Consider the following 9,837-nt stretch of genomic DNA (forward strand, 5'->3'; position numbering starts at 1 on the left):
AGTAGACCGGCGACGACGAGTGCCGAGCGCCGCCCGACCGAGGAGGGGCGCCACCTTCTGTGGATACTGTGACAGTACCCCTCCCCTGATGTGCAGCTCCAGCAGCGCGCCGACGCCGGCCTCGGGGACGACCCGGAGGGCGAGGCGCCGGCCGATCCAGACGGAGACGGTGGAACTCCTGCAGCATAGCTGGATCCAAAATGTCCCCCACCGGAACCCAGCACCTCTCCTCCGGGCCGTACCCCTCCCAGTCCACGAGGTACTGCAGGCCCCCTACCCGACGTCGGGAGTCCAGGATGGCCCGGACTGTGTACGCCAGGGCCCCCCCGATGTCCTGCAGCGGACCAGCTACCACCGGCCTGAGGAGAGACACATGAAACGAGGGGTTAATACGGTAATATGAAGGAAGTTGTAACCTATAACACACCTCGTTAATTCTCCTCAGGACTTTGAACGACCCCACAAATTGCAGACCCAGCTTCCGGCAGGGCAGGCGGAGGGGCAGGTTCCGGGTCGAGAGCCAGACTCTGTCCCCCGGGTTATACACGGGGGCCTCACTGCGGCGGCGGTCAGCGCTCTCCTTATGTCGTCCTATCGCTCGCTTCAAACACTCCTGGACAGCAATCCAGGTCTCCTTAGAGTGCTGTACCCATTCCTCCACCGCAGGGGCCTCCGTCTGGCTCTGCTGCCATGGCACCAGGACCGACTGATACCCTAATACAATCTGGAAAGGTGACAGGTTAGTAGAGGAGTGGCGCTGAGAGTTCTGGGCCATTTCGGCCCATGGCACGAACCTCACCCACTCCCCTGGCCGGTCCTGGCAATACGACCGCAGAAACCTGCCCACATCCTGGTTAATGCGTTCTACCTGCCCACTACTCTCGGGGTGAAAACCTGAGGTCAGGCTGACCGAGACCCCCAGCCTCTCCATAAACAACCTCCACACTCTGGACGTGAACTGGGGACCCCGATCAGATACGATGTCCTCGGGCACCCCGTAGTGCCGGAAGACATGGGTGAATAGGGCCTCCGCGGTCTGTAGGGCCGTAGGAAGACTGGGCAAAGGGAGCAGACGGCAGGACTGCTCCCTTTGAGAACCGATCCACAACAACCAGGATCGGGGTGTTCCCCTGAGATGGCGGGAGCTCCGTGAGGAAATCCACCGAGAGGTGAGACCAAGGTCGCTGTGGAACGGGGGGGGCTGTAGTTTCCCTCGAGGCAGGTGCCTAGGAGCCTTGCACTGGGCGCACACCGAACAGGACGAGACATAATGTCTCACATCCTCAACCAAGGTGGGCCACCAGTACTTTCCCTTCAGGCCCCGCACTGTCCGTTCCACCCCAGGATGACCCGAGGAGGGTAGAGTGTGGGACCATCGGATCAGGCGAACGCGAACACCAAGCGGAATGAACTTCAGACCCGCGGGACATTGAGGTGGAGTGGGTTCTGACTGACCCGCCCGCTCGATGTCCGCATCCACCTCCCATACCACCGGTGCCACCAGACAGGAAGCGGGGAGTATGGGATTAGGATCGATGGTCCGCTCCTCGGTGTCGTAGAGACGCGACAGTGCGTCGGCCTTCCGGGAACCTGGAATGTATGAGAGGGTAAATTGGAACCTCGTAAAGAACATGGCCCACCTGGCTTGATGAGGATTAAGTCTCCTCGCTGCCCGGATGTACTCCAGGTTACGGTGGTCGGTCCAGATGAGAAAAGGGTGACGTGCCCCCTCAAGCCAATGTTTCCACACCGTCAAAGCCTTGACCACGGCTAACAACTCCCTGTCCCCCACACCATAGTTGCGCTCCGCCGGGCTCAGCTTCTTGGAAAAGAATGCGCAGGGGTGGAGCTTCGGAGGAGCGCCCGAATGCTGCGACAGCACTGCTGCTACCCCAGCCTCGGACGCGTCCACCTCCACTATGAATGGCAAAGAGTGGTCCGGATGCGCCATCACCGGAGCGTCGGTAAACAGAACCTTCAGACGATGGAAGGCTCTGTCCGCCTCTGCCAACCACCGCAGTTGCACCAGACCCCCCTTCATCAGTGAGGGAATGGGAGCCGCCACCTGACCAAAATCCCGGAAAAACCTCCGGTAATAATTGGCGAACCCCAAGAACCGCTGCACCTCCTTCACCGTGGTAGGGGTCGGCAAATTACACACAGCCGTAACGCGGTCAAATTCCATCACCACCCCCGTGGTTGAAATGCGATATCCCAGAAAAAAGACGGCTCGTTTCGAGAACTCACATTTCTCAGCCTTGACGTATAGGTTATGCTTCAGCAGCCGCCCAAGCACTTTACGCACCAGAGACACATGCGCGGCGCGTGTGACGGAGTAGATCAAGATGTCATCGATGTACACCACCACACCCTGTCCGAGCATGTCTCTGAGAACCTCGTCCACAAAGGATTGGAAGACAGCGGGAGCATTTTTTAACCCAAACGGCATGACGAGGTACTCATAATGGCCAGATGTGGTACTAAATGCGGTTTTCCACTCATCTCCATCTCGGATACGCACCAGGTTATACGCGCTCCTGAGATCTAGTTTGAAGAAGAAGAAGCGCACCCCGTGAAATGACTCCACTGCCGTAGCAATGAGAGGTAGCGGGTAACTGAAACCCACCGTGATAGAATTTAGACCTCTATAGTCAATGCACGGGCACAGACCTCCCTCCTTCTTCTTCACAAAAAAGAAGCTCGAGGAGACGGGTGACTTGGATGGCCGAATGTATCCCTGTCTCAAAGACTCAGTGACGTATGTCTCCATAGCCACTGTCTCCTCCTGAGACAGAGGATACACGTGACTCCTAGGAAGGGCCGCGTCAGCCTGAAGTTTTATCGCACAATCCCCTCGTCGATGAGGGGGTAATTGAGTCGCCTTCGTTTTACTGAAGGCGATAGCCAAATCGGCATATTCAGAGGGAATGTGCACGTTGGAGACTTGGTCTGGAGTTTCCACCGTGGTCGCACCGATGGAAACTCCTATACACCTACCTGAGCACGAAATCTGAGGGTTGTGAGTGGCTAGCCAGGGGATTCCCAGTACCACCGGAAACGCCGGGGAGTCAATGAGGCATAGGCTGATACGTTCCACATGGCCCCCCCACATCACCATAACCAGTGGCACAGTGACCTCCCCCACTTGGCCGGACCCTAGCGGTCGACTATCTAGGGCGTGCACAGGGAAGGGGTGGTCCAGCTGAACCAGGGGAATCCCTAACCTCGTGGCTACCCCACGGTCCATAAAACTCCCAGCTGCACCTGAATCGACTTGTGCCTTATACTGGGAGTGAGGAGAAAAATCGGGAAAACAAACTGAGGTGTACATGTGGTCGACAGGGGGCTCTGGGTGTGGCTGGTGCTGACTCACCTGGGGGGTCGATGTAGTGCTCTGCCTGCCATCCGAACTCCCGGCTGGACCCCTCCAGCACCGGTCAGCAGTGTGTCCTCCGCGCCCACAGTGGGTGCAGGAGAGTCCCCCCCCTCCGGTCCTCCTCGAAGCAGCTCCTCCTATCTCCATGGGCAGTGGAGCAGGAGGGCTGGGAGGTGGAACGAACAGGCCCCGACTTGACCGTCCCCGGGCAGCCAGCAGGTTGTCCAGCCTGATGGACAAATCAACCAGCTGGTCTAGGGTGATGGTGTTGTCCCTACAAGCCAGCTCCCGGCGGACATCGGAGACTGCATCGATAATGATCTATCAGGGCCCGCTCATTCCACCCTGATCCAGCGGCGAGAGTCCGGAACTCCAGGGCGAAGTCCTGAGCGCTCCTCGTCTCCTGTCTCAAGTGAAATAACCGCTCACCCGCCGCATTGCCCTTCGGGGGATAATCGAATACCGCCCGGAAGCGACGGGTGAACTCTGGGTAGTCGCCCCGGGCAGAGTCTGGGCCATCCCAGACCGCGTTGGCCCATTCCAGGGCTCTACCCGTAAGACAAGGGACGAGGACGCTCACTTTCTCTTCGTCGGAGGGAGAGGGGCGGACGGTCGCCAGGTATAGTTCTATCTGGAGCAAAAAACCCTTACACCCTGCGGCCTTCCCATCAAATTCCCTTGGAGGCGTAATACGGAATCCGCTTGAGCCCGCTTCAGTGGGTGTCGGTAGGGGCGCCGGCTGAGGAACCGGAGCTGGTCCGGTGGGGGAAGGGCGCTTCTGCTAATTGCTGACTCCATCGTAGTGGTGCGGGATTCTGGGAAAAGTGGCAGAGTCAAAAGCAGGAGACTGAGGTCCAGTAGTGCCGAAGTTTTATTGTCACCGTAACAAAGGTGGTCAAAAAGGCACAGGGTGCGCACAATACCCAAAAAGGGAGAATAGGTTTCCAAGAACGATAACGCGCGGGGCGCAGCCCGGCAATACAATAATAAATAGTACCACGCTGAAAATCAAAAGCAGCGTTAACTACTAACTGCCCGTCGACATACAAACAATCCCGCACGAATACAGAACACAAAGGAACAAACTAAATACCCCCCCCCCCCCACTAATGACAGACAAGGAACAGGTGCGGACCTAGACAGACAAAAACCAAAGAACACAGAAACATAGATCGGTGACAGCTAGTAGACCGGCGACGACGACCGCCGAGCGCCGCCCGACCGAGGAGGGGCGCAACCTTCTGTGGATACTGTGACAGTATTTTGCAGTTTGGGTGTGTGGTTTTGTGAATTGTGTTAAGTATTTTGATAAAACCAGCCGAGTTTGCAAATTTGTATTTTAGCGATTGGGAAAAACTGTAACAAACTATAGTTTTGGCAAGTCGGTTAGGACATCTACTTCGTGCATGACACAAGTCATTTATCCAACAATTGTTGACAGACAGATTATTTCACTTATAATTCACTGTATCACAATTCCAGTTGGGCAGAAGTTTACATACACTAAGTTGACTGTGCCTTTAAACAGCTTGGAAAATTCCAGAAAACGATGTCATGGCTTTAGAAGCTTCTGATAGGCTAATTGACATCATCTGAGTCAATTCGTGACGTACCTGTAGATGTATTTCAAGGCCTACCTTCAAACTCAGTGCCTCTGATGTAAGAAGGGCTATATAAGTAAATTTGATTTGAAATTTGATTTGATTTTGTATACTCAGTATATATCTTATATATACACACACACACAGTGTATAAACATGCTTTCATTCCACATCCCTTCGATACCATCTGTGTGATCATTGCATTGTAATAAGCGATTCAGATTCTCCTGTATTTCCAGAGGGGGTAATAAGCGACTCAGACTGTCCTGTATTTCCTGACTGTGTAATAAACGATTCAGATTCTCCTGTATTTCCTGACTGTGTAATAAACGACTCAGATTCCCCTGTATTTCCTGACTGTGTAATAAGTGACTCAGATTTCCCTGTATTTCCTGACTGTGTAATAAGCAACTCAGATTCCCCTGTATTTTCTGACTGTGAAACAATACAATCGCCGTTGCACTGCACACTGCCCACCTGGACAAATGGAATTTCGAAGTGAGAATACTGTTTATCAACTAGAGCTCAGCTTTCAACACCATAGCACCCTCAAAGCTCGTCACAAAGCTCAAGGCCTTGGGTCTGAACTCTTCCCAGTGCAACTCGGTCCTAGATTTTCTGACGGGCGGACCCCAGGTGGTGAAGGTAGGCAGCAACACTTCCGCCACACTGATCCTCAACACGGAGGCCCCCCAGGGGTGTGTGCTCAGCCCCTCCTGTACTACTTGTTCACCCATGACTGAGTGGCCAAGCACTACCCAAACTCAATAATGAAGTTTGAGCCCTGGCGGAGTGGTGCCAGGAAAATAACTCCCTCAACGTCAACAAAACAAAGGAGCTGATCGTAGACTACAGGAGGCAGAAGAGGAAGCACACCCCCATCCTCATCTACAGTGGATAGGGTCAAAAGCTGAGGACCTGAAATGGTCTCACAACACCTACACAGTGGATATAAATGCACAACAGCGCCTCTACAACCTCAGGCGGCTGAAAAGAAATAGAATGGTCCCTATGACCTTCATGAACTTCTACAGATGCACCATTGAGAGCACTCTGTTGGGCTGCATCACCGCCTGGTAAGGCAACTACACCACCCGCAACTACATGGCTCTCCAGAGGGTGGTGCGGTCAGCCCAACGAATCACCCTCCAGGACAGCACTCATGTGTCAAAAGAAGGCCAAGAAGATCATTAAGGACCTCAGCTACCCGACAACAGACTGTTCACTCAGCAACCGTCCGACAGACAGAGACAGTACAGGTGTATCAGTGCCAAGACAGAGAGACAAAAAAACAGCTTCTATCAACAGACCATCAGACTGTTGAACAGCTTCTATTACCAGACCATCAGACTGTTGAAAAGCTTCTATTACCATCAGACTGTTGAACAGCTTCTATTACCATCAGACTGTTGAACAGCTTCTATTACCAGACCATCAGACTGTTGAAAAGCTTCTATTACCATCAGACTGTTGAACAGCTTCTATTACCAGACCATCAGACTGTTGAAAAGCTTCTATTACCATCAGACTGTTGAACAGCTTCTGTTACCAGACCTTCAGACTGTTGAACAGCTTCTATTACCATCAGACTGTTGAACAGCTTCTATTACCATCAGACTGTTGAACAGCTTCTATTACCAGACCATCAGACTGTTGAACAGCTTCTATTACCAGACCATCAGACTGTTGAACAGCTTCTATCACCAGACCATCAGACTGTTGAAAAGCTTCTATCACCAGACCATCAGACTGTTGAACAGCTTCTATCACCAGACCATCAGACTGTTGAACAGCTTCTATTACCAGACCATCAGACTGTTGAACAGCTTCTATTACCAGACCATCAGACTGTTGGGCAGCTTCTATTACCAGACCATCAGACTGTTGAACAGCTTCTATTACCATCAGACTGTTGAACAGCTTCTATTACCATCAGACTGTTGAACAGCTTCTATTACCAGACTATCAAACTGTTGAACAGCTTCTATTACCAGACCATCAGACTGTTGAACAGCCATCACTAGCCATCTACCAGGTTCTGACAGGGAGTGTGGTGCTGGCAGGGAATGTGAGTGGGGTGCTGACAGGAAGTGTGGTTCTGACAGGAAGTGTGGCGCTGACAGGGAGTGTGGTGCTGACAGAGAGTCTCATGCTGACAGGAAGTGTGAGTGTGGTGCTGACAGGGAGTGTGAGTGTGGTGCTGACAGGAAGTGATGTGCTGACAGGAAGTGTGGCGCTGACAGGGAATGTGAGTGTGGTGCTGACAGGAAGTGTGGTTCTGACAGGAAGTGTGGCGCTGACAGGGAGTGTGGTGCTGACAGAGAGTCTCATGCTGACAGGAAGTGTGAGTGTGGTGCTGACAGGGAGTGTGAGTGTGTTGCTGACAGGAAGTGATGTGCTGACAGGAAGTGTGGCGCTGACAGGGAATGTGAGTGTGGTGCTGACAGGAAGTGTGGTTCTGACAGGAAGTGTGGCGCTGACAGGGAGTGTGGTGCTGACAGGGAGTGTGGTGCTGACAGAGAGTCTCGTGCTGACAGGAAGTGTGAGTGTGGTGCTGACAGAGAGGGTGGTGCTGACAGGGAGTGTGGTGCTGACAGGGAGTGTGGTGCTGACAGGAAGTGTGGCGCTGACAGGAAGTGTGGCGCAGAAAAGGAGTGTGGTGCTGACAGGGAGTGTGAGTGTGGTGCTGACAGGGAGTGTGAGTGTGGTGCTGACAGGAAGTGTGGTTCTGACAGGAAGTGTGGTGCTGACAGGGAGTGTGAGTGTGGTGCTGACAGGGAGTGTGAGTGTGTTGCTGACAGGAAGTGATGTGCTGACAGGAAGTGTGGCGCTGACAGGGAGTGTGAGTGTGGTGCTGACAGGAAGTGTGGTGCTGACAGGGAGTGTGAGTGTGTTGCTGACAGGAAGTGATGTGCTGACAGGAAGTGTGGCGCTGACAGGGAGTGTGAGTGTGGTGCTGATAGGAAGTGTGGTTCTGACAGGAAGTGTGGCGTTGACAGGGATTGTGAGTGTGGTGCTGACAGGGAGTGTGAGTGTGGTGCTGACAGGAAGTGTGGTTCTGACAGGAAGTGTGGCGCTGACAGGGAGAGTGGTGCTGACAGGGAGTGTGGTGCTGACAGAGAGTCTCGTGCTGACAGGAAGTGTGAGTGTGGTGCTGACAGAGAGGGTGGTGCTGACAGGGAGTGTGGTGCTGACAGGAAGTGTGGTGCTGACAGGGAGTGTGAGTGTGGTGCTGACAGGAAGTGTGGCGCTGACAGGAAGTGTGGCGCTGAAAAGGAGTGTGGTGCTGACAGGGAGTGTGAGAGTGGTGCTGACAGGGAGTGTGAGTGTGGTGCTGACAGGAAGTGTGGCATTGACAGGGAGTGTGGTGCTGACAGGGAGTGTGGTGCTAACAGAGAGGCTCGTGCTGACAGGAAGTGTGAGTTAGGTGCTGACAGAGAGGGGGGTGCGGACAGGGAGTGTGATGCTGATAGGGAGTGTGGTGCTGACAGGAAGTGTGGTGCTGACAGGGAGTGTGGTGCTGACAGGAAGTGTGGTGCTGACAGGGAGTGTGGTGCTGACAGGGAGTGTGAGTGTGGTGCTGACAGGGAGTGTGAGTGTGGTGCTGAGAGGACGTGTGGCGCTGACAGGGAGTGTGGTGCTGACAGAGAGTCTCATGCTGACAGGAAGTGTGAGTGTGGTGCTGACAGGGAGTGTGAGTGTGTTGCTGACAGGAAGTGATGTGCTGACAGGAAGTGTGGCGCTGACAGGGAGTGTGAGTGTGGTGCTGACAGGAAGTGTGGTTCTGACAGGAAGTGAGGCGCTGACAGGGAGTGTGAGTGTGGTGCTGACAGAGAGGTTGGTGCTGACAGGGGGTGCTGCTGACAGGGAGTGTGGTGCTGACAGGAAGTGTGGCGCTGACAGGAAGTGTGGCGCTGAAAATGAGTGTGGTGCTGACAGGGAGTGTGAGTGTGGTGCTGACAGGGAGTGTGAGTGTGGTGCTGACAGGAAGTGTGGTTCTGACAGGTAGTGTGGCGCTGACAGGGAGTGTGAGTGTGGTGCTGACATGGAGTGTGAGTGTGGTGCTGACAGGACGTGTGGCGCTGACAGGGAGTGTGGTGCTGACAGAGAGTCTCATGCTGACAGGAAGTGTGAGTGTGGTGCTGACAAGGAGTGTGAGTGTGTTGCTGACAGGAAGTGATGTGCTGACAGGAAGTGTGGCGCTGACAGGGAGTGTGAGTGTGGTGCTGACAGGAAGTGTGGTTCTGACAGGAAGTGTGGCGTTGACAGGGAGTGTGAGTGTGGTGCTGACAGGGAGTGTGGTGCTGACAGAGAGTTTCATGCTGACAGGAAGTGTGAGTGTGTTGCTGACAGGAAGTGTGGCGCTGACAGGGAGTGTGAGTGTGGTGCTGACAGGAAGTGTGGTTCTGACAGGAAGTGTGGCGTTGACAGGGAGTGTGAGTGTGGTGCTGACAGGGAGTGTGGTGCTGACAGAGAGTTTCATGCTGACAGGAAGTGTGAGTGTGTTGCTGACAGGAAGTGTGGCGCTGACAGGGAGTGTGGCGCTGACAGGAAGTGTGGTGCTGAAAAGGAGTGTGGTGCTGACAGGGAGTGTGAGTGTGGTGCTGACAGGGTGTGTGAGTGTGGTGCTGACAGGAAGTGTGGCGCTGACAGGGAGTGTGTTGCTGACAGGGAGTGTGGTGCTGTCAGGGAGTGTGGTGCTGACAAGAAGTGTGCGTGTGGTGCTGACAGAGAGTGTGGTGCTGACAGGGAGTGTGAGTGTTGGACTGACAAGGAGTGTGAGTGTGGTGCTGACAGGACGTGTGGCGCTGACAGGGAGTGTGGTGCTGACAGAGAGTCTCAATCTGACAGGAAGTGTGA

This window comes from Salmo trutta, chromosome 24 (genome assembly GCF_901001165.1).
Source record: "Salmo trutta chromosome 24, fSalTru1.1, whole genome shotgun sequence".
NCBI classification, from domain to species: domain Eukaryota; kingdom Metazoa; phylum Chordata; class Actinopteri; order Salmoniformes; family Salmonidae; genus Salmo; species Salmo trutta.